Source organism: Lagopus muta, chromosome 1 (assembly GCF_023343835.1).
Source record: "Lagopus muta isolate bLagMut1 chromosome 1, bLagMut1 primary, whole genome shotgun sequence".
NCBI lineage: Eukaryota > Metazoa > Chordata > Aves > Galliformes > Phasianidae > Lagopus > Lagopus muta.
The window spans coordinates 28,893,880-28,918,086 of NC_064433.1; the positions used below are offsets into that span (position 1 = coordinate 28,893,880).

Genomic DNA, 24,207 nt, shown 5'->3' on the forward strand with positions numbered 1-24,207 from the left:
TCTCATGGGAAAGCATTTTAAATCACGTCACATTTTAGCTGGCCTTGTACAAGGATGGAAGTACAGTGCAGAAAGCTGTATACAGTCTCATTTGTTTCACTGAGCTATGGCAAGGACTAGTTCCCCAATAAACAGTGATTTCAGAGTGGCTTGGCCCCTACAGGACCACTGTTGATCTAACAGCCTCATTGCTTTGGTCCAGTGTCTCTCAGAGTCCTTGAAAAGTGCACTGAGCACAAATCAGAAATGTTTGTTTTAACAAAAAAAAAAGCCCTTGGACAGGGGAGGGAGGGGAAAGGACAAAGGGATCATCAGAACAGTAAGCTGATGAAGACGTGATAAAATGAATACAAAAGAAAGAGATCTGTAACAGACAAATTCTCACCCTAAACCTTTTCAGCATTATCAGTAGTAGAATGATATCACCTCAGTAAGTTATGAAGCCTTCACAGGGTGCTCACCCAGCTGAAATTCAAGAGGCAACCCATCTCTGGGACAGCTCAACAAGGTGGATTTCATTGGCAGCTCTAAGGTGAATACCATCCATACACACTCATGCACACTCGCAAACACACACCCTCCTTTCCTGTACCCAAATCACCAGTTTCCAAGTTGCTTCTCTTACAATCACAGAATTACTCAGGTTGAAAGGGACCTCAAGGATCATCACGTCCAACTGCAGCCTAACCATAGTACCCTAACTCTGACAACCCTCTGCTAAATCACATCTCTGAGCACCACATCCAAACGGCTCTTAAACACATCCAGGGACGGTGACTGTGACAACAATCAAGAGGTGTTTGAGAAATCTTTTCTGTGGAGCAGAACTGGCACAGCAGAGATACAAAATCTCCCTGGTCTTACAGGTGCTGCAGCCCTTCTTTTTGAAATGCTGTATTGTCTTAATTCTGATCTTTTTCTTTTCTTATTAATGTTCCCTTTCAAATGTCATTGATCAGTGTCTTTTTTTTTACAACAGTGGGGGCAGAACTCCTCAGGACTGAGAAAATTACTTAGATACTAAATGGCTGAGGACATATATTACTCACTGTTGACTTTACTGGAAGGCTGATGCTTGAAGATTGTAGTCATGAGCCCAAGATACACCTTGATATTGATGGTAATAGACATGAAGGAGACTACCCAAGAACACTTACAAATATGCTGCTTTGCAGCATAACTGAAGAAAAATTTCCAGATAAAAACAAATTTCTTCTTAAAACACTGCAATTTTCCATTAGGAAAGAATTCCTCCGTGACTCAATTTCCCCCTATGCTATATCCAGGCTTTCAGATTTCATGAGAAACAGGAGCAGCAAATACACCTGAAGAAACATCCCTGGAGGACCAAATAGCCTATCAGGTCACCACTGTGCTTAATTCTCATTTTTTTCGTCATCCTCTCAGACTTTTATTTTTAAAGTTTCTATCAGATGACTATATATATTTTTTCAATATTATCACTTAATTTATTTAATGTTTATAGTCATTAAGGCTTTTAGTGGGATCATTTTAAAATATGCTTTCGGGGTCACTTTGGCTCTATTAAGCTTTTAAAATAGATTAAATCCAGGGTCTCTGCTTTCTGAATACAAAAGCACATCTTGCCTGTGAAGCCAAAAACAATTTAAAACATATGAAATGCAGTGGAATTAATCTGTCCAGAGCCAAAAGGAAGACTGTATTTATAGCAGCTGATTTATTTGTTTGATATACAGTATGTGCTCTGGTTTATAATTTTTAAGATGTGTGAATAGGGTCACATTATATATTACAAAAATAGTAAGGCAATGATTTACAAGACTTCATATTGTGCCTATTGACCTTCTCAATAAGAAAGGTTGGTGGTTGTAACAGCATTGAAAAATTAAACCCATGGGAGTCAATTTAATGTAGGATAAACTCTTTTAACAACCAGCAAAATAGCCATATCAGCTGTTCCATCTGCAGATTATGTTTCAGTTGTAAAATGTGTGGGGTTTTTTGTTTTTTATTTTTTAATAAAAAGTGCAGAAGCTTTCTTTATTCTGCAAAGCATGTGTTTCCTCCTCCCTGGAAGCAGCTGCTCCCAAGCTTCCGTATATTAGGAATAGAAGGATTGTGTTATAACTGGTTTCTTCAGTAGGAGAAGAAAGAAAAGGAACAGAAACTGCCTAATAATAATGAGGGTTGTTTTTTTTTTCCAGCTTCCATCTGAAAATTAATCTCTGAGCTCTGAAGAAAAGATGTACATTTGTCCTTTGTTGTGGACAAAAACATTAGTTTATCCACAAGGGAAACGATATTAGTCCATGTACAGCTTGAAATAATCAATACCTAGACTCAACAATTGGGTAATGCTTCATGTTAACACAGTCACTGTGAAAATTAGAGGTTAAGGGCAAGATATCTCTTTTAATTATCAGAGCTGTGTGTTATGGACATTCCAGAAATAATGGTATCTGGACACATCTTAAGCACTGTCAGATAAATGAAAGACAAAAAACATTCAAACTGTGATCTTCTTTATGATTTATCTCATTTTTTTTGTAGGATTATCTGACACCACAGTATCTCATAGAGATGGAAGCTTGCAAGGAAGATAGAGACTTCTTACATCTCTGGTTTATTATCTCTGTGACACTCACCTCATCTACTTCTTGCAAGGAATCAGACAAGAAGTAGCCTAGAGGGACACGTAGATTGCTAAAGCTAGGTAATAACAACCTTCATCCTCTAAAACAAAACAAATAACAAAACCTAACAAAGCAAAGCTGCTAACACCTCAAGAATTCTGATTTTGGCTTGTAGCTTAGTCTTCCACATAGAAATTTAGTGGCATATAACGTTTTCCTCTTACAGACTGACAACACTGGATATACAACTAGAATCTTTTGGTTGTCAGCAAACTCTTTTGGTGTATTTTGTTGTCAATAAACATATAGCTGTTGATCTAATGGTTTGGGGAAATGCAAAACTTCACTGAAGATTCATCCTTCACACTAGAATTTATTTTCCGGACCAAGGAAGCAAATGGTGAGACAGTTGAGGGCAAGAAGATTGGTGTTTGTGAAGAAGCATAAGAGTGATATGGAGAAGGAGATTAGCATAATGCATTTTGGTGGGAGTTCTTTTCCAATGTAGCTCATCTGTGTGGGAAGTTCATTACAATATTTCTTTTATAACTTATGTCTCTTTTGGGATAACAGAATAAAACAATTGATGGCGGAGCAGTAGCTCTTTTCTGTGTCACTGTGAAAGATCACTAAACACTCTAATTCTCATTCCAGCTACTTATTATATATTAAAAGAATGAGTCTCTTTAGAGCTTAAGTCAAAGGTTCGTGTGCCACATATTGTAGCAATCTCCACGTGTACATTTTAAGTCCTTCTCAATCTGATGATTATAATACCCTGGAGAGACAAAATGGGTAAATAATTCAACATCGTGAATATTAATGGTTAACAATTTCATCAGAACATGATATTCCCATATTGAAAGTAGGTGAGCTGAAAGAATGTGGTTGATTGTATTAGCTTGTCAGAAAGATATAGGCAGTTACAGGAGCTTTTGTAATAGTTCAGATTAAGGAAGAACCATAAAATTATAGATATTTCTTGTGCTTTTCCTGATTCCAATTTGTCGATTCAGAGAAGACCCCACGGAAGACCGGTGAAATCATCTGGGATAGCAGGAGAGCAGGCTGTGCTATTGCTGGGGAATGAGGAAAGCAAATCTAATTAAAGTAAAACCCCAATTACTAACTGTTTTTCAAAATCACACATATACTTATGTTCCAAGGCCTCTGCTTTGCTCTATTATGGAAACCCTTGCAAAGCAAACCAACTTTAAGATGCTACCAAGGTGGACAGTGGGTTCAGCTCCCATTTTGTGTATATGAGCATGGACATCTCAGAGACAAGCAGAGGAGAAGCAGATTCTCAAGTTCTTCACCAGCATGTCAAATAATGTTTTAAGACATGATTATTAAAGATTCTCCTCCTTCCTGGTGTTTACTTGGAATTTTCAAAGAAATGTTCAAGAGGTTTAATATGCAATATGAATCCTTGAAAAGTAGAATCAGCCAGTAAATTGGCAGCATTTCCCAGACTCCGGTGGACAATGAAAGAAAACCTATTTCTCATGATTTGAGAGGAGTATCTGAATACACTCAATGTCTCCAAAAGCAGGTTTACAACTTTTGGCACCCGAGTTCCCCAGATACATGGGCTTGAATAAAACTCTCAAAAATCTATCACGAAGGTATCCCAAAAATTCAGTCTGAGCTGCTCAGATCGAAGATTAAGGAGGAAAAGAAGAGTGAAAGAAAATCTAAAAAGAAGTCATATTAGGGATCCTTGTACTGCCTACCATATGTCTTGAAGAGATAGAGGATTTATAATCATTTACTGACCTGTCACCACTGGAAGATCATGCTGAACCCTCTGAAGTATGGCAGACCATTGCAGACTAGTAATCTGGCAGAAGATCACATCAGAGAAGTACCATAATAGAGTGTCTGGGACAGTAGCCTGAGATTTGTGCTACTAAACATTATCAACAACATCAGCAAGACTTCAAAGAAACTCCTGAATTTTACCTGTCAGACTTGTTAGCAAGAAGTATCAGGAAACATTTTAGACTGACGTGTTCCTGGGAGAGGTGATCAGCTCCAGGAACCCTTATGCCTCAGGCATAATTCAATACCATCTATATCCCTCATCTTCTTGATCACAGAAATTAGAGCTTGAAGAAGACTCCGTGGTCACCAGACTACTACACATTTTCAAGACCTTCCCAGTGCTCATTTAAAGAGAGAAAGTTGAGGCAATGACATCTGTACTGTTTCTTTCAGGAAACCATTTCTCCTTTACAAGAAAATAAAACCCCATTGAACAATTCTTCAAAAGCCCCTTATAGCAATGTCTGCTATTGTAAAGTGCTGTTGCACTGAGCAGGAAAAAAATTGTCCCCCTTTACAATTTCCACTGGTGCAACCAAGTGAATACAATGCAACGTGATGTAGAATCTGAACCCTAAGATTACATTTAAGAAATGTGCTCTAAAAGTTCAATGTCTCTGTATTTTTACTTTCTCCTTTTTATTTTTTATAGACCCTGTCCGTTTGTGATGTCTAAAACTCTTGCAGGAGCTGTAGTCATACACAGCACTGGCCATTGTGCATAGAGACGAACAGTTTGAGTCTGAGTAGACGAAGACATTTCCAGAGAGCTTAGAAACAGTTTCTTCAAATATTTTGCTAACCAATAAACTGAAATTTTAAACATGCAGGAATAGGAAGTAAAATAGAAAAGCCACATTAGTTCTCCTAATAGCTTTCTCCTGGTCTACAGCAGCAAACCTTTTCCTATGGCCAAAATAACAGCTCAATAAAAGGAAAAAAAAATAATAATTGATGCTTGATATTATATAAACCATATACTAAATGGATTGAGCAGAATAAGCAATGCTGTGTGTGGGTTCTCCAGCCTCATCTACATTATCCATATTCTTTCATACATATGCAATTCAGATTATGGATATAGGCATCCTCTTCAAACTCACCAAAGGTTTCAGTTCTCATTTTGAAGCCTACCTGTTTTTTTGTGGTTTTGACATGCTAAAGCAAATATCAGCTATGGGCAGATAATCACAAACAATTGAGCTTCTGTAGCTTAGTAGACTGCCATTTGTTACTGAGCTGCAGTTTCTGGCTGTACGTGGATATGTCACTTAACACACAGGTAGGACAAAAAAGCATTAGCTTAAATCACTACAAAGGTCACATTTGCTATTTTATTTATATTTATAAATATATATAAAATATATATATTTATATTTATAAATCTCATAAATATTTATATTTATGAGATGAGGCTCAGTGAAATAAAATGACACATTTTATTTTTCACTTGTAACAGACAGGGAACATTCATATAACTAGTTAACAGCTGTCTATCAGCTGAGGTAAATGGTTGTCCCTCAGTAGCTTGGTTGCTAGCATTAGTCCTGTTGTATCCATACATTGGAAGAAGCCAGAAATGGACTACACACAGACCTAAAGCCATAAAAATTCACTGAAAAGAGAGCACAGAGAAAGAAATACTCCCCTGTACTCTGACAAATCCTCCCAGTACAGCACTCAGTTAGGATTTTGAATCACACCCCGAGCAAAAGGGGACAGCAGACACTTATGCAAGAGGCTTGTTCTCACCTAGCTTTACACAGTGACCACTGAGGCATGTCTGTCTTATTTATTCATACATTGCTGAGGGTATGTCAGGTAAGTTATTGGAGCCAAGCAAAGCCTGCTGGTTTCACAAATTGGGATTACTGGCTGAAGCTTTCTCATATCACCTCTAACCACTGAGGTCTCAGGATAGCTTCAGTGATGATTACTGGGCTGTAATACAAGCTGTCAAAGCTGTTATAATGAGGGGTTAAAATAATATACACTCTGTATTGAATAATTGCTATAAATGCCCTGAGGCGTAAAAATATTGTTTGAGATGTTGTAAATAATGCAGCTGGATTTAATTGCAATTTGAAATGTCTGTTCTGTTGGGTTTTTTTCTTGTATCCTGGCCCTAAGTGTCTTTTTGGGCCTGCTCTTCAATCAGTGCTATCCACAAAGGTAACGGTACCTCGGCATACAGTATATATCTGGGTCAATCTGAGGTCAAAGCTTAACTAAAAGAGGCAGCATGCAATAAGTACAAATGAAAGATATCACTATGATAGACAAAACTGATCTGCATTAATATGAACAAGCCTGACTGATAGTGAATACCTTTCCAAGACACAGGGTCAGGTTTGGTGCATCAACCAGACTGAGGGTCTGAATGAGACGCATTGCTGCAAGCAGCTCTTGGGCAAAAATCCCCAAATAGCTATGATCTCATAGAACAGACTTATCAGTTATGGTAATAAAGTCATCCCAAGAGTAACACTCTGTTACCCTTTTCAAATATTTTCTATCACTGTCAAAGGAAATGCTATTTCCTTCTTTGTTATAACTTTTGCCTCAAGATGAATACTTCAGTTTACTTCAATCAGTGAGGCTGGCTCTCCCATCTTATTCTTTCCTCTCTATAATTTTTTTGCTATCAAGTAGATGTTCTTTAACAGGATTTGTGAAGTGTTTTGTTTTGTTGGTTTTTTTTTTGTCTAAGGTATAATTGTAGTGGAAATTTGTGTTTAGAGGGCACATTCTCAGGAAAAATACAGCAGAAGGTATTCCTGATGGAAACTTGACTTCTTTTCACATGTTTTTAACTGTAGATTTCCTGCTAATTTTAAGCCCATGTGGCCCAGTGGTGGGCCATGATTGTAGACTTCTGACAAGCAGTAACTCTGTACAGGTTAACTCAAGGCAGACAGGGAGCAGTTGCTCCATGAGCCTCCCTGCGAGGCAGGTTGTCAGTGTAGCTCCCTGGGGGGGTTTAGAAATGGAGCCATTGTAAAAAAGCTTGGGCCCAAAGCTTGGGTCTTAGTACTCAGCATCTGGCTGCAGGACTCAGCGCTCAGCTTAGCAGCCAGATTTGCAAGGAAGCACGCTGGAAAAATACCTCACCATTAGATAATAATAATAATAATAATACCAACAAAACAAAACAGTCAAAAGAGTCTGGATAAAAAATTATCGAACAGAGTGGGAGGCAGAATTTGTACCATATCTGATTTCATTTCCCATCATTTAATAGAGGTCTGGAGAATGAGGAAAGTATGATGAAATATTAAACAGCAACACACAAGTCTTATGTAGTTGGAGTGCAAATGACTAGTGACATAAGACGTTCCATTAAATGATGTCCATGAAAAGCAAGCACATAGTGAATCATCCATCCACATAGGCTTGCAATAAGAATGTTGCAGAACTCATCTCTGGACTGATATTGCTGCTATTTAATGTAGTTTCTAGCAAGTCATTTATCATATTTATGGCTACATCTACCCCTTTTTACTATGTTCTTTTTTCACGAGTTCTCCTAGAGAAAGGCTATTCCACAGCTTTATGAAGCCATGAACTGGAGAATAATGCATGACCTAAAGCAAATGGAGGTGAATGATGCCCACATTATACTGGTTTTCCAGACCTGACAAAGAATTCCCAATACATCAAGTAGTGTTGACCAACTTTGCTTTGCCTATGGTCTCCAGAACAGGTAACAAAATGGAAACAAGGGTATGTTTACAAAGCTTCATTGTGTTATTCTACATCATGATTTGCAGCAAATGTGAATACTAGTATTACTTCTTGCATCTGGAAGCGTCATCCTTATCTGTACACTACAAATCCAGGCTTTTCAACAACAGAATTGAAACACTGCTTAACTTCTGAATAACCATTTCCTCCAAGGTCATACTTAAAAAAAGATGTAGAATTTATTTAAAATATAGCTGGTCTTCCAACTACTTAGTGCCTTTAAATAATTTGAGTTGTTGAAAAAATACAATCACTAAGCAGCAGCTGCTGGACCACACACCATGTGAAAGAAAGAAGGCTGTGGTTCTGCTGAGAGGTTTCTCAGGATCTTCATGCCATGCAAATCCTTTTGCTTCAGCTAAATCCCTGGAGTATGTAATCCTGATATAGTTAAAGTGTTCTTGGATCATTTGTTTCCCTAGAAGCTTATTTTGCTACACACTTGGTGTGCAGTTATTTATAGAGGAAGCCCTGGCCCTTTGCAGGCAGAAAACAGCTCAAGGTAACTCAGAAGACACTTGATCTGCATCTTTATATATATATATATATATATATATATATATATATATATATATATATTTTTTTTTTTCTTTTTTCATTGAAATGTTGCATAGGTTCTCTTAGGAGGTAAGGAGCATAATAATAACTTAAGAACTGTTGTACAGGGTCAGACAGAAGTTTTCTTAATCCCCAATATCCTGGATAAGCAGGGAAATATAAGAGCAGAGGAAGAAATACAGTGATGCTTTCTCATCTTAAATTTCCTGAATGTGAGCCACATCTCTATGGTTAATTAATAGTCTTTCTTTCCTTAATGTTTTCAATTGCTTTGTGAACCCGTTAATATTTTGGCACTGACAATGTTTTGTGGCAATTAATTTCAGCAAAGAAATGAGCATCTTCAATTTCCTTAAGGGCTGTAAACTTGGAGAAAACCAAAACTTTCCTGGATTGGATCTTTAGGCTTCCTTCAATTTTATTTTCTTCTATTTCAAAATTTGGACAATGATACTTTGTCATCTGTCTCACTGGCATTAATCATTCTACCAGTTATTTCATTAACATTTGTTAGTGAGACCTGTTGATTCAAGACAATGTGTTAATCTGCACTGAAGATGTTTAGGAAAGGAGTTACTCATTTCTTGATTTTATTTTTAATTGGAGTTTCATGGTGACAGCTCAAGTTGTTCAAATCTCTAATACATTTAACAGCATACAAAGTATTTATTCATGCTGGCCAGTTTCCAAACCTTAGTTCATATGATGAGTCCTAAATATTAGTGGAGAAAGTTAGTGGAGTGCAATTGATTTAAAAGTTATTATTGCACTGTACGTATACTTTATTACAAGCAAGCTTGTTGATATGCTTCTCTACCATCTATATACTTTTCTCATTTTCTGATGTCTTTAATATGCTTTTAATATTAAAGAGTCTTGAAAGAGTATTGTATTCATTATAACTCTCATCTAATTTTATAGATGCACGTGTTTCATGCAGTGTAGTCAACGACCCCATTGGAATCACAACTACAGCCACAAAAAATGTTGTGAAAAATGCAGGACAAACAGTGAGATAAAATAATGAGATTATAAGAATACACTGAGAAAGAAAAAATGGTACTTCATTTCCCCCAAAGAATATGATGCTAACAAAAGTAAAACAGGAAGGCTATCTTTACTACAATTTTGCTTTCCTGTTACTTTATCTCTTTCCTGGAATTTGTATGATCTGAAGATTAGATTGAATCATACTAACTTAAGAGCTTGTTCTTTGAGTTTAGCAGATGATCCTAAATAAACATTGGGCTTCTTCCAATAGACGCATAGCAGCATCCCCTCGTTTAGGTCTAGAAGTGGTGGAGTGGAGTTAGGGTTAACACTGAGAAGTGTTAGCTTTGTCCACAGAGCTGTTTTGATCCAAACAGCAGGAAAATTCTGAGACCAATGCAGATGAAATCTGACATTTGCACTATGTAGGTTGCTCCAAAAGTAATACCACCTTTAAATCAAGAAAACCGAGTCACAGTGTTGAAATACCTCTAACTCTCTTTAAATCTATGATGCATATTTTGTTCAGAACCTCATATATTTTTTCTATTACACTTCAATTTGTATCAGGGGAGTTCAGCTTGGTGAGTGATGTACATCTGTCCGTACAACTACTCTTCCACCACCTTGCATGTCATTTTGGAAATCATTCTTCTAGTGAGCATTTTATTAGAGGTGATATTCTGTTTGCTGCTGTCCTATTGACTACCACATGATTCTGCAGTGTTTTCAGAGATGTTTGCTAGCACTGACTTTCACAGATATCTATTAACCAGGCCTTAATCCGTTTAGTGCATGCTTCACCGGTATTGCATTGTGCTGTCTTTAATCAGAAAGCCTGGCAATAAAATGTCAGATGCCTGACAAAGGGCTGTTTCACCAGAATGGACATATCAACCAAACTGGTCATTCCCACACATATAATTGAGGTCATTATGGAGCTATATTTATTGTTGTAATTAGCTGAACCTCGTGTTGTATTATTTTGTCTTGAACTGATTTTTCCAGAGACTGTACTACAGAGGCCTGTGTAACCTCATGACTCTTTAAGATTATCTTATTCTCCCAGGCAAAAATCTCTTCAAAGTAATTATGTGGCATTTTTAGGTGTGTTATTTGAGCCTGCTGATTTTAAATGATTTAAACAATGTACATCATCTTTTTAAAAATTACTTTCTCAATTCCTAACTGTGAAAGAAGTATTCCTCTTGCTTTGTTTTCAAAATAGAACAGGGAATTATTTAGTCTATGCTCCTGCATTTCCTCCGAATTCTAATGACTCAATCTTCTATATCTAGTAATTACCTTGTATTATTTCTTGGATTTCATTTATTCGTAATATACTTTCTGAAAGCGCCTTATTTTACGTAGCCCAGAGACAAATCAATGATGTCATTAACCTTCATAAACTGTATTGATTGTCATCCAGTTCTTTCTTTTCTCTTCTGTTACCCTAAGTTGGATTTGCCCCATTTGTGAAGGCTTCTTTCTCTTCATTCCTGCAGAGCCAGTTACCCCCTTTTTGGGTTATGGAATCACGTCTTTCTTGTGACATTGCAAACCTGGAAGCTTTCTAAATTGATGCTTACAAGCAAAGGTTTTCTCTTACAGTTAGTTCTAACCTCTTTGAAAATTTGACTCCATCAAAAACACCAACTGTTCTTGTCCCATGTTGGGTCTTGCCCTACTTTTTTGACACAATAAAGTAATCATGTCGTAACTTTAATCTCCATACAACAAGAATCTTCCAGTACAGTGATTAATTCACCTTCACCTACAATTAAGCAAAAAAAAAAAAAAAAAAATTCATTTTGCAAAGGCTTCTGAATTAGAATATTTTAATTTTTAATTAAAAAAAAAAAAATTTAACAGTCTTGTACTACTGTGGAAGGAAGCCCTTAGAGCATATGCCCCCACAGTAAAAGTCTCTATTACTTACCAATCCTCCTTATCATTCTGCCTTAGGTTAGTTCTTTCCTGGCTGCTCCTGGTAATATTTATGCCAAAAAAAAAATAAAAATAAAAATAAAAATAAAAATAAAAATCAGGTGCAAGCTTCAGATTGCTACCTCAGTCTCAGACAGCAATGGGAAACTGTGTGTAATGAGGTGTGGATGGAGGAATGAACAATGCTCCATCCAGTGCCACTTTAGTGTGGCAGCAATACAGTGCCATTTTCTCTGTTCCCTCTCCCTGCCTAGCTGTGCTCCTTGGAGGGCAATAGGGTGTGGAGTCATCTGCGGGGGGGAGGGAGGGGAGAGAGAAAGAAGGGGAGCTTCATTATTTCCCTTGTGATTGTGTGATCTCTGTAAATATCAGGCTCTCTTAATTAGTAAGTAATGCAATTAGCATAAAATCATTCAAAAATTAAGAGGTCTTATCTATTGCAAGACCTGGGGACTCAATTATCCATGGTTGATCCACCTTTAGCTGAGGTCACACCATGTAACCTCATGTGAATACTTTAAAGGGCTTTCTAATGTCAATATAATATCAAGTTTTATTATATCTGAGTGAGAGTTTATTTACTGCATATAATCAAGATATAAATGCTATCCCAGCACATTTACTTGTTTTATACCAGACCTTTGAACAAAAGTTACTAGTTATTTGGAACCAAACGTTCTACTTTGTCTTAGGCCTGAAGAAGGGGAAGATGATCTTGAAGTCCAAAATTACATTGCTGTCATCAAAATCAGAATTGGGATAGTAGTAAGTAAACAAATTACAGCATTAAGTTAGCATTAGAATGTGACAGTATTGGCAGAATGATGGGAACACAGCCCAGCCATTTTTCTCTGTAGTTCTAGTTGCTTAAAAAATATATCGTACACAGAGATTCGGCAGGCTATAATACCAGCTCTAATATTTAACACTGGCCTGTATTTTCTAAGTGCTGCTTGTTGTTACAAATAGCTTAATTTCAATCGGAAGCTTACAGATCAGGATCCCATTCCTGCAGGAGCAGTAAGAAAAAGTACACAGTCTTCATTGTGTTAGCAGGTCTTCATGGATAGTGGTCCCCTGTAACAGCAAGCTGAGGGTAGGCATGCTTTTTCTATGCATTGAACTAGTTGCTGATCCAGATATTGCAGAATTAATGAAAATATCTCTGTAAATCTCAATAGCTTTAGATCAATCGTATGGTCAAACTGTTTGAATCAAACTTTTCATTCCTTTTCTACCTGTGGCAAAATGTCAGAACATTATTGTCTTAAACTGAGCAACAGTCTATAATTGTTACCCCAGCTAAATCTATCTCACATGATGATATTATACCAAAGCAAATAAAAGATGATGTTTTGTAGTAGCCATGAGCAAAGAGAGGGGTGATGGAGGGCTCTAATGATGATTCTTGCTGGATTTTTTTCTGCTCTTTCTTCACATTTTAACCTCAAAAGTCCTTTCATCTGTATCAGTACCATTCAGTTTTGTAATCCCTGCTTATTGCATTAATTACCACCTTAACTAAGAGCCTTCTCCTATATCCACGTACGGATAAAATGCAATTGTCTGTTGGCTTCTGGAAATAGCCAGCACTAAATAAAACTGACCCATTAATTCATCAGAATTTCAGTCCCCAATCCAGGCTTGTGGGATGCAGATTAGTTCGAAATATATTCGTTAATGCTGAAAGATGCACGTACAATTAAGTGCCTTCTTTATTCAACTACCGTCTTCTTTTATGCAGAATATAGCCCATTATCATTTATATGGCTATTTTATGTAGCTATGCAGTTAGATGGAAGTGTAAGATTCCCCCCCCCCCCCCCCCTGCTTGCCCAGCCTGTTGGTGACATCCGTTGTTTAAAATATTTTTGAATGTTAATTAGGTTTTCACTGCCCCTGTCTTTAGTGTCTGCTAGAAGGCAGCTCCCATCCAGTAACCACCTTGAAGTTACCATAGATCTTGCTAATTATCTGTTTCCCCATAACTCCAATGGATAAGACCCTGTGCAATCTGTGACAAACGAGACCTAAATTATGCAGTAAGTGCCCCTGGATTCTCTGGTTTTCTAATGCAGTAAATTGGTAATACTGCAGCTTCAGGTAAATTTTAGAAATTGAGATTATTATTGCATTAAATATAAAATGAATAATCCATGAAAGAATTTCCTTGTTTTATTTGTCACAGTAAATTAAGCTTGTTTTACCCTACACATGCATTTCCCTCTACTTCTGAAGTGTACATGAAATAAGGAACTGAAGGGCAAGAACTTATCAGAGCAATTGACAGCAGCTTCAATAGCCACAAGACAATTTGGGATTTGGGGCACTAAGAAAGCCTTGAGAAATGATTTGAGACTCAGGATTCAGAACTCAGCACACATGTTCCTGCTTAGCAGACAAGCTTGCAAAAATCCTCTCTGGTTAACATTTAAGTGGCATTGAGAGAAGTGCTATTTCAGTTTGCCTACATGTGGGAAAAGAGTGCTGAGCTGCATGTAGCTGTTCTAAAGGACATTTGGCAGAATGTCTATGGCCAGAAAGCAACAGCTTTATGGCTATATCCACACAAGGACTTTTTATGTTGCATTGTTGAAGTTTCAGGATGGAAGAGTATGTGATTTGAGGCAATGCTGCTTCATTTCTTGCCTATTTTGGTAAGCCACTGGGTCAGACTGCAGGCAGGACACACACTGTTCTTCCTCTACCAAATCTACCAAATGTGCTCATTTGGTGGATTCAAGTGGGCAAAGAGCTGTTGGTGGGCAAAGAGCTATGAGATGAGCCCCTGAGTGGCTGGCAGCTAGCTGCCCCATTGGTGACAGTTTCCACAAGGTCACATATACCAGGGGATTTCTGAAGGCTGAAACTTGAAAAGCCTTCAGGGCATCTCTCTATGGGTTAATAACTTAGACCTTTAATCTAATCCTGACTTGCGCCTCTGCAGAGCCTGTACAGAATAATTGCTGGTAAGATGTGAACCTATCGAGAGGAATCCACTTGTAACTGGGGAGTGCATTCATTTGTTTCTTGAATGAAAACAAATTCAGCTGCTGGAATTTGATTCTGCAGTGCAAACTGCAAAGGCTATGGGCATTAAACGATTCATTCTCTGAAGTGCAGTTTATTCTGGTGCAGCTGGTAAGACCTTTTGACACCAGAACTGTAGCTTTGATGTTGCTTCTGGGAGTGGTGTTGCTAGTGAGCCACTCAGTTTGTCCTCTGGTCCAGGAGCTCTGTGCTGGACTGGAATATGCAGTCCATGCTCTGACTAAGGACAGGTGAGCAGAGTCTTTAGGTAGGACTACAAAGATCCAGAGCAACGACAAATTTCTCACTTGAAAATGGGAGTTTTACAGATCTATCGCTAAAACTGCCTGTCAAGCACCCCTCAAATAATGTGTCAGACAAATTATCCATAGCTGAGAAGAGCATTTCACAACTTCCAGATGTGAAGATGATCCATGCTCTCTAAACACATTTATATATTTGCAATTTAAAGCAGGTTAGACATTTTCAAGTTTTGTTTTTCCCCATGTTGGAAGCATCACCCAAATTTCACCCTGATCTGTGACTTCCCCAGTTTCTCAGCAATCACCTTAAAAGACAAACAGTTCCAATAAACAGTATGGGATAACAATGGTATTTCCACCCACTGCCTCTCATCAAGAGTTTTGTCAGGCAGCTCTTAAACTTGGCCTCAGACTCTGAGGTCTCTGGGGCTGACACGGTACTCTGCTGGACTCCAAGATCATAGAATCAGAGAGACATGAAATGGCTTGTGTTGAAAGGAACCCTTAAGATCACCTAGTTCCAATCACCCTGCTATTGACAATGACTCCTCCCACTAGACCAGGTTGCTCAGAGCCCATCCAGCCTGGCCTTGAATGCTTTCAGGGAGGGAGCATGCACAGCCATGCTGGGCAACCTGTTCCAATGTCTCACCACCCTCTTAGTAAAGAATTCCTTCCTAATATCTAGTCTAAATCTACCCTCTTCCAGTTTAAAGCCATTTTCCCTTGTCCTGTCGCTACCTGCCGTTATAAAAAGCCCCTCCCCAACTTTCCTGCAGGCCCCTTCAAGTACTGGAAGGCTGCTGCAAGTTCCCCCCAGAGCATTTTCTTCTCTAGGCTGAAGAGCCCCAGCTCTCTCACATGTCCTCATAATGGAGGTGCTCTATCCCCCTGATCATCTTCTTGGCCCTCCTCTGGACCCACTCCAACAACTCCATGTCCTTCTTGTGCTGGGGACCCTAGAACAGGATGCAGTGCTCCAGTTACGGTTTCATGAGAGCAGAGGGGCAGAATCACCTCCCTTGACCTGCTGGTCACACTTCTCTTGATGCAACCCCACAAGTGCACATTCCCAGCTTGTGTTGAGTCTTTCATCAGCCAACACTCTCAAGTCCTTCTCCTCAGGGTTGCTCTCAATCCATTCTCCACAAAATCTGTATTTGTGCTTGGGTTTGCCCCCCACTCAGGTGCAGAATCTTGCGCTTGGCCTTGCTGAATTTCATGAGATTGGTATGGACCCACCTCTCAAATCTGCCCAGGTCCCTCTGGATTGCATCCTTTCCCTCTAGCATGTAAGCTGCACCATTCAGCTTGGTGCCATCTGCAAACTTGCTGAGGATGTACTCAATTCCACTGTTCATGTGGAATTCCTGCAGTGTTGTATTTCTCAGCAAAAAGTCTGATGCACAATGAGAATTCTTGGGAATCACATGGCTGATACATTACAATAGGCTGCTTCTGGCTGGCTGTCACCCTGTCTCCCAGCCAGCTGGTTCCTTGCTGGCCCCTGTCATAGCAGGAAGCTGCCTGTATTCACCACTTGGCTCTGTGTCCATCTGCCTGGCAGATTACAAAGGAGCATGTTGTGTTTTGGAGATTCTGCAATATCTCCGCTTAAAAAAACATTTCTCTGTTTCCAAAATAAAAGCATTGTAGATTTTTTGCTTCTACAAAGGCTGTTAAATATTTGTCTTTTTATTATTTTTTTTTCCATGATTATATGTAAAATATTCTAACCATTTCAGTTCTGTGCCTGACCAGCCCTTCAGGACCCAGTGGGGATTGTCTAGAGCCCAACTACATCTGTAGCTTAATCAAACTCTTCTGGCTTCAAGTACACTGATGAAAAAAAGGATTGTTTTGTTTCAAATTTTCTTTCAGTGCTCTTTCGCTGTTGAAGGATTAGCTGATTGAGGAGCAGATGTATAAATCACCTGGGCTGAATACTGGGGGCTTTTTCAAAAGGATGCATTATGTTTTGGCACTACTCAGAGTCGATGAGGATTAAGACTCCAAATGCCTTTTGTTCTCCTCAGTTCTGCCCAACATTAATTATTCAAACTGAGGATGACTTACTTTTCTGCCTAAATGATATCTAAAATGGAGGACTACAGCTCCTCTTCAGGGATGTAAGAAAAGATGGTAAAAGTGTCTGAAGTAATAATCACAGTGAGAAGATTCACTTTTGCCATTCAGCAGTTCTAAGTGTTATTAGCTTGTTCCTTTATGTGAAGTCTCCTCCCAACTCCCTTTTATTTTATTATTTTTTTTGCAATAGAAATATGATTTGCATCGTATCTTTTTCCCAAAAGGGAGATACTGGAGACCCCTCAGGATTTGATTAAGATTTCTCTCACTGAGTTCACATTTGTCATGTAATGATTTGTGAGTAGCTTAACTTGTTTGAAATACTAATGCTAGAAATTTGATATAATTGACTCAGCCCTGGATCTTTCATAAACTTCACAAATTCTTTCTTAATTTCTTTCATTACAATGATCTGTGTAAGAAGAAGATCAGCAATCATCATTAAAATGTCATTTATATTCTGTATGACATTATTCTTCAGGCTTCCTACAATTTATACCTGCAAGATGTGATATTTTTTTTTTTTTTTTTTTTTTTTTTGGTAATTTCTGCAAGTTGGAAGACTACTGCAAAAAGGAGGCATATGCTGAAGATACAAGAGCTGTGATTAACTTTGACTCCAGCCAAAAGGATTTTGAAATGGAACCATATCTATTGATCTAGCACATAACATCATCCCATTATCCACAGAATCCAGGATTCCTCTTTAAATCACTTAATTCAGCTCCTTTAAGACTTCCTCTGTATACATGATATATGGCATATATTCTATATTTTTATACCTCTTCATACACTATCTGCTAATTAACACCCTTGAAAACAATTTCTCTGGTCTCCACTAACTGGTCAGGCAGCAGAGTCCAACCCATTAGATAGAACATTGGTGAGTGTTTTTACATCAATATTGAACAAGCAGACATACCTGTGAGACGGAAAATCAAATTTGTCTTTGTTAAGTTCCAAGTCAATTAAAGATAGGCTTCTATTGATTTTGAAATTTGCTGAGATTCCAGGAAACCAACTTAACAGGTTTGCAAGCAAAACCCTTATTGTATGTAGTGTCTCAGTAAGACTTTGTTCCTGGCATATTTTTTTTTTAGTCTTCTACCGTTTCCTCACAAATTCCTTCACATTTATTTCTGCTAAGCTTTTCTAACTGCTTTTCACTCAGGATTTGAATTACTGTGTTGTCAGCTGTTAACCTCTCCATAGAGTTTGATCTTTTAAAACTTCTTTATCCATCCTATCAGTTTTGCCTAAGTGGCAATAACCACTCGCAAACGAAGCACATTCTGTGATTATGCCTCTGAGGTATCCCTGTTTAATACCCCTCACAATATCCCTCCAACCGTAGGAACTGGCCATTCTTTCTGCTTTGCTGAAGACTAATGGTGGTAATGGACTGATTAGAGAAAAAAATTTCAAACAGCTAAGGGAGATTAAAAAAAAAACCAACAAACTGCTATCCTAATGATTTCTGTGTAGATATTCCTTGGCCAACTATTTTTTTCCCCTTTTTTGCATTAGGGCTAAGTAGCTGGCCTATAAACTTGGTCACCCCCTGCTGGGCTTCTCAGACACATGACACTGTAGATGTCTGCAGGCCATGCCTAACACACTGACGGAACTGCACATTTCATAAAATAAGATGGACAGTCATCTGGGGATGGGCAAGTCTCCCAGGGAGTCCAAGGCCTCTCTGCTTTCCCTTTTTAGTTTTGCCAGTGCTCAGGGATAAAAAAATTCAAGGTTTATTGGGCTACAGAAAAAAAAGAAAGAAGGAATGCACCTTCTTTCCATATTTGTATGAGTACTTCTTCATGAAGGAGAAGACCAACATTTTAATTATTGCTTCTGGAACAATTTCTATGTTTTAAACCCTGACTTTTGAATAGAAAATTGAAAAGCAGTGTTGGAAATAGCAAAGGTCAGAAAAGTGGGCCTGAAAATCCTCATGCTTTTGCATTTTGTGGGCCAGTGCTGGAGCATGTGGTTGCACATGGTCATCTCCTCTTCTTGTACTCTAAGCTGTCGTATTTTTACAAGGAACAAAGAGGTATGCCTGCTGCTATTCAATAAAATGTGTTATAGAATCATAGAATCGTAGAAGCACTCAGGTTGGAAAAGACCTTAAAGATCATCAAGTCCAACCACAAGCCAACCACACTACCCTAACTCTAACAACCCTCTGCTAAATCGTGTCCCTGAGCACCACATCCAAACGGTTTTTAAACACATCCAGGGATGGTGACTCAACCACCTCCCTGGGGAGACTGTTCCAGTGCTTAACAACCCTTTCTGTAAAGAAGTGTTTCCTGATATCCAACCTAAACAACTTAAGGCAACTTAAGTCATTATATCTCCAAGGCAGCACAAAGGCGGAAAACTCATGCCCCAGTATGGCCGCATGGCACTCAGCTCCTTTACCTTCAGTGAGTACCAGTGCCTCACACCAGAAAGCTTCTGGCTCGGTGTCTTACCATTTTGGGATTGTCATTTTGGGGCACCTCTGTTCACAAATGCTGAGCATCTCCTCTCAGTTCTGGACACCTTTTCTCTCTGATCAGTTCTTCCTCTCATATTCTGCTGAACTCATTTATCGTAGAAACTATGAGATATGAGATACACAGAAACTATTTTTCACTACTTTTCACATTAAAAAATCCTTTAGGTATTCACTGTCTTTTAACTAGCACAGCATGGCATGTGGGAGAACAGAAAAGCCATGACACAAAAGTGAAAATACATAATTTGCAATGTATATGATGTGCTTCACTTACATATATCCGGGAAATTCTCTCTTCCTCTCTCAAGAGTTTCTTTTGTAGGAGTTTAACTCTTTTTTTAAGAGTTCCTCATTCTTTATGTCACTCTGGTCTGGGATTTCTTTCAATCCAATGTTATTTCTTTTCTCAATTCTCCAAATTATCTATTTTTCAGGATCTTGCTTTCAAGCTCCTGAAGTCTCTTATCTGTATCAGTAACTGTATCTGAATGCTTGTTTAAGCCTGCCTCAACTTCAGTCACTCTACCTTTTATTGCAATTCCCTGAAAGAGGCATGCATCAAAGCTTTCATTGATGTTAGCTCAGACAGTAATTCTCTAATGTCTGCCAATCTTCCTCTGTTGTACTCTGTTGTTGCAGAACAACGTTATGCCTCTGGGACCTCCTGGGGTTCCAGTGCTTCTCTCTGGCCACTTGCAAAACTATTGTTAATGTCAGAAGTGCACCTTTGCACAAGTGCACTGGCATTGGGGATTTCCACATATTTTCAGATGGGACTTCAGGATGTCCTACTTCTCTGAAAATCATTAAAACTGGCTTACTGATGACTTTTTAAAAACATTCTTCCTGTTCTGTACAGCTGTTTCTATCCATTTTTTCTTCTTTTAGTTCTCTGAAACTTTCAAGCTGTAATAGGATGAATTTAGCCTTTCTGGTCCAGGTTGGGATGCATCATTCAAGGCTGCACCTTCACAGTTCTCCTCCATGCAGATGATATAGAAGTGCTGACAAAGAGGTACCTCCATTCCCCATTCCCCTGCTTTCTAAAGGTGATCACCCAAACATGGGTCTAAGGGCTCAAATTTCTCCTTTTGCCAGCAAGTAAAATCCCATAGTCCAGCTTATTTCTCATTTATAACTTTCCTGTCACATGGATGTGAAAAAAAATGATTTACTGCATTCTGCATTTCTCTGAAGTTGGTCTGTGCCTTCATCCCTCAATAGAAGAAATACCTTTTTTGTTCCCCTGTTTTTTCTCCACAGCCTTCTATCTAGCACTGCAGAAAGTTATTCATTAGATCCTTGAAGCAGCTGCCCTCAGTCTGACATTGCTTTCTGCTCAGTTTATTTTGAAGGCAGATCCTGATGAATCTAAAACCAAATGCCCCATCTTGTGATGAGATTGCCTGATACAGTTTCCCTGGCTATTGTGAAAATGTATGCATACAGTATGGTGATGTCAAAATGGTCAGGAAGAGATGTTGTAAACATGCACTTTCAGGAAATTCTGAGGATATAGATGAATCCTAAATCCCAGCTCTCTCTGTGTTTTGTATGTATCTGAGTGAATGACACAAAGCTGACTAACTTTTCCCCAAAGCACTCATCTGGAGATGGGTAACTACCACCTTCAAGTGGCCATCACTGAACCAGATTTGCCAACTCTGCCAAAAACACCACCAATGTTGTCTGCTATATGCATTACCCACTGCAGTGAAACAATGCTGGCACTAAGGACAGGGAGGGCTCTCACTTCGTGCAGAAATGCTCATAGCATGAGGAGCACGCCCCACACTGTGATTTGATGGACAGCCCAGATTCACACTCATTCTGAACTCACAGTGCTTTTTGGATTAGTTGATAAACCAGCCATGAACTTCAGATACACAGAAAGGCAGGCACTGGACACTCCAAGTAGCATGTGCTATAGGAGCCCATTTTGACCTGGTGGAAATACGATGTTTCATGACAGCCTTGATGTTTACTGCAGCAAAGAACCTGGCTTTCCTGTGAGCTTGGGTTTGTGACAGTACTGCAATGAATCCTATAGATCCCAGGTTCCCTGTCACAGGAACTGCAGAGGCAGCCTACAAGAGAGAATTAATTTCCAATTTTATTGGTCCCATCTAAATTAAAACATGGAAACCTCTGTCACTATCTCTGGAGATGAAGAAATCAATGAGCAATTCTTGCCCTCCAAGAACAGAAATCTGTGAAACTGTTTCCTTTGCTTTAATCTACAGGGATATCTGTACATTCTGCTCTTGCTTTCTGTTCAGTTCTCTGCAGGATTTCAAAACTCTGATTTAGGTGCTAATATGCTGCAGTGAGTTCCCATCCCCAGGCAGCTTCATCATCTCCAGACTGTGTCAGCTTAAACTCTTAACCTGTCATAATACTGTGATTAAGACCCATCATACATTTGAGCAGTTCAAAAGCCCATCTCTGCTTCACCACTGGATGCTCCCTCTTGCACAGTAAAAGGCAAAATCAATTGCCCCCTATGTGAAACAGGGAGAAGCCAAGTGGGCAGTTTTCATGGCAGTTTCCAGCACTATAGTGGAGCTCCCTTGCCATGTTTATGCTATATCTTCAGTTCTGCTGTTTCCAACTTTCCGAGTCTTCATGTGAATTAAGCAGAATCTCCTTTTCTGTTTTTTCCTTCATCCTACTGATAATTTGGAGTGATTTTCAAATGATTATGAGCTTACATTGCAATATTACACAGGTCTGTATGAATTTTTGATCGCACTGCACCACTTTAAATTATTCATGTTAAAATCCATATGTCACAGGTGTTCTCAATACCTTCTGTGTCGTATGGGTATTGCTAAGATAGCACCACTTCTAGCAGTAATCACAAAGACTGAAAAAATACACAGGGTCCAATTTAAGAAGATAAGATAAGATAAGACGGTGAGTCTTGAGACCATGAGAACTTAGTACAGTGCTGCAGATAGCACAGGGCCTGCCTGCAGAACGGATTTCTTGCTTTGTGCTGTGCAGTCTCTGAGGGTGTGTGTGTTAGTTATTTCTAACATCCCCATACAGTGGAATAAAAGCAGCTGAACAGTAGTAAGCCTGGATGCTTACTGCCAGACAACAGCTTAAATCAAAACAAAAGAGGAAAGCCGTGGTTCTGAACTAGGCACAGACAATGGATACGCTAAACCAGAATATTTGCAGGAGTCAAGCAAAAATAACTGCGTATGTAAAAAGCCTTCTTTTTTTTGCAGTTCATATCAGTCCGATTCCTATCTTGCCTTCAGTGATCAGGAAGAAAAGAGCCCCATTGTTTAGTGACATTTCCGAATATTTATAGTTCTCTAGTAGTAACCTTTTGTTTGGTAGATAGTGGGGTTTGCTCAGCATGCTGAGTATGTCATTAAACATTTGCCTGAAGATCTGAGCGTTAGCATCAATGACAGAGTTTCCTAAACATGTCACATTTTCTTTGGCTGTCATGAAAAATTATAGCTACTGTGACTCACACTTTAATAGCAGCTATTTGTGATATTTTAACCTAATGTACAGCCCCAGAGGAGAAACAACAGACACAATAAAGCATCTGCCAGTGACTTGCTTGAACGAAGGGACTCTGAGCATTATTAGGATGCCAAATTAAAGAGAAAAGGCTCTTGTGTCAAATGCCAAAGGGTCTCGGTGTTTGTTAACTTCACTGTAATTTATGTCTTATCTCTGAAAGCCTATGAAAAGAAAGAGAAGAAATATTCCTTTCCTCTCTGTTGTCCTTTTCTTTGTACTAAGTGACATAGTTATTGTGATAGAAAGAGTTAAATACTTTTAAAAAATAATGCATCATTAAGCATTTTATTTTTTACTAGTAAAATACCTTGTGGGCAAGATTACCTTCCAGTAGATCATAATAATGTTTTGGTTTTCTTCAAAATTAGTTTTAACAAATAACACAAGCATGGAATGATGCAGGTATTATGGATGTCAAGTGAAAAAAAAACAAATTGCATTACATTTTCCCATCTTTTTTCTCAAACATCTTGTTTGGATTTTTCTGTAAGAGAATGTGAAAAAGTGAATATTTCAAGTATCTGTAAAGGAAAACTTTCTGTTCCTGTTCATCCAAATTCTTCCCTTTTTTTTTTTTTTTTTTTTCAAAATCATTACACAGATCATCCATGTTTCATCCATGCCTTAATTTGTCCACTTGTAAAATAAGAATAGAAATATTTGCCTCCTTTGTAGTTAAATTCAGCCTTGCTTGGAAGTATTTTAAGGACTTGGGGGGAAGATGATATAATTGCACAAATGATACATTTTTGATTGATACAAGTTCAGAAATGAATCCCACATGATTTGGATGACAATCCCAAAAGCTGACCTCCAGAGGAAATGCAAACAACTACCACTAACTGCATCCAGTGATGGAGCTCCCAAGTCTACCTTAAAAGCATGGATGAATACATCATTCTGTTGCAGTATCATCAGCTGCATAGACCTCTTCACCTTGGAGTAAAGGATCCACTGCAGGATTTATAACAAAGGACCAAGCTCTGCAGTCCCATGTGTGACTTCACTATATATCATTTTCTTTAAAGTGTTTGTTTCCCCACAGGAAAAAAAAAAAAAAAGTCCATGAAATGTGATGTTGCTCTTGCTTGTC

General features: G+C 38.6%; 1 long non-coding RNA gene across 1 annotated transcript; it reads left to right on the forward strand.

Annotated features, from left to right (window-relative positions):
• Positions 1 to 1,284: 1,284 nt before the first annotated feature.
• Positions 1,285 to 3,912, forward strand: LOC125684463 (uncharacterized). The gene is made up of 3 exons (XR_007373297.1): positions 1,285 to 1,363; positions 2,533 to 2,695; positions 3,632 to 3,912. It is a non-coding gene; the product is annotated as an uncharacterized LOC125684463 (long non-coding RNA).
• Positions 3,913 to 24,207: the final 20,295 nt, after the last annotated feature.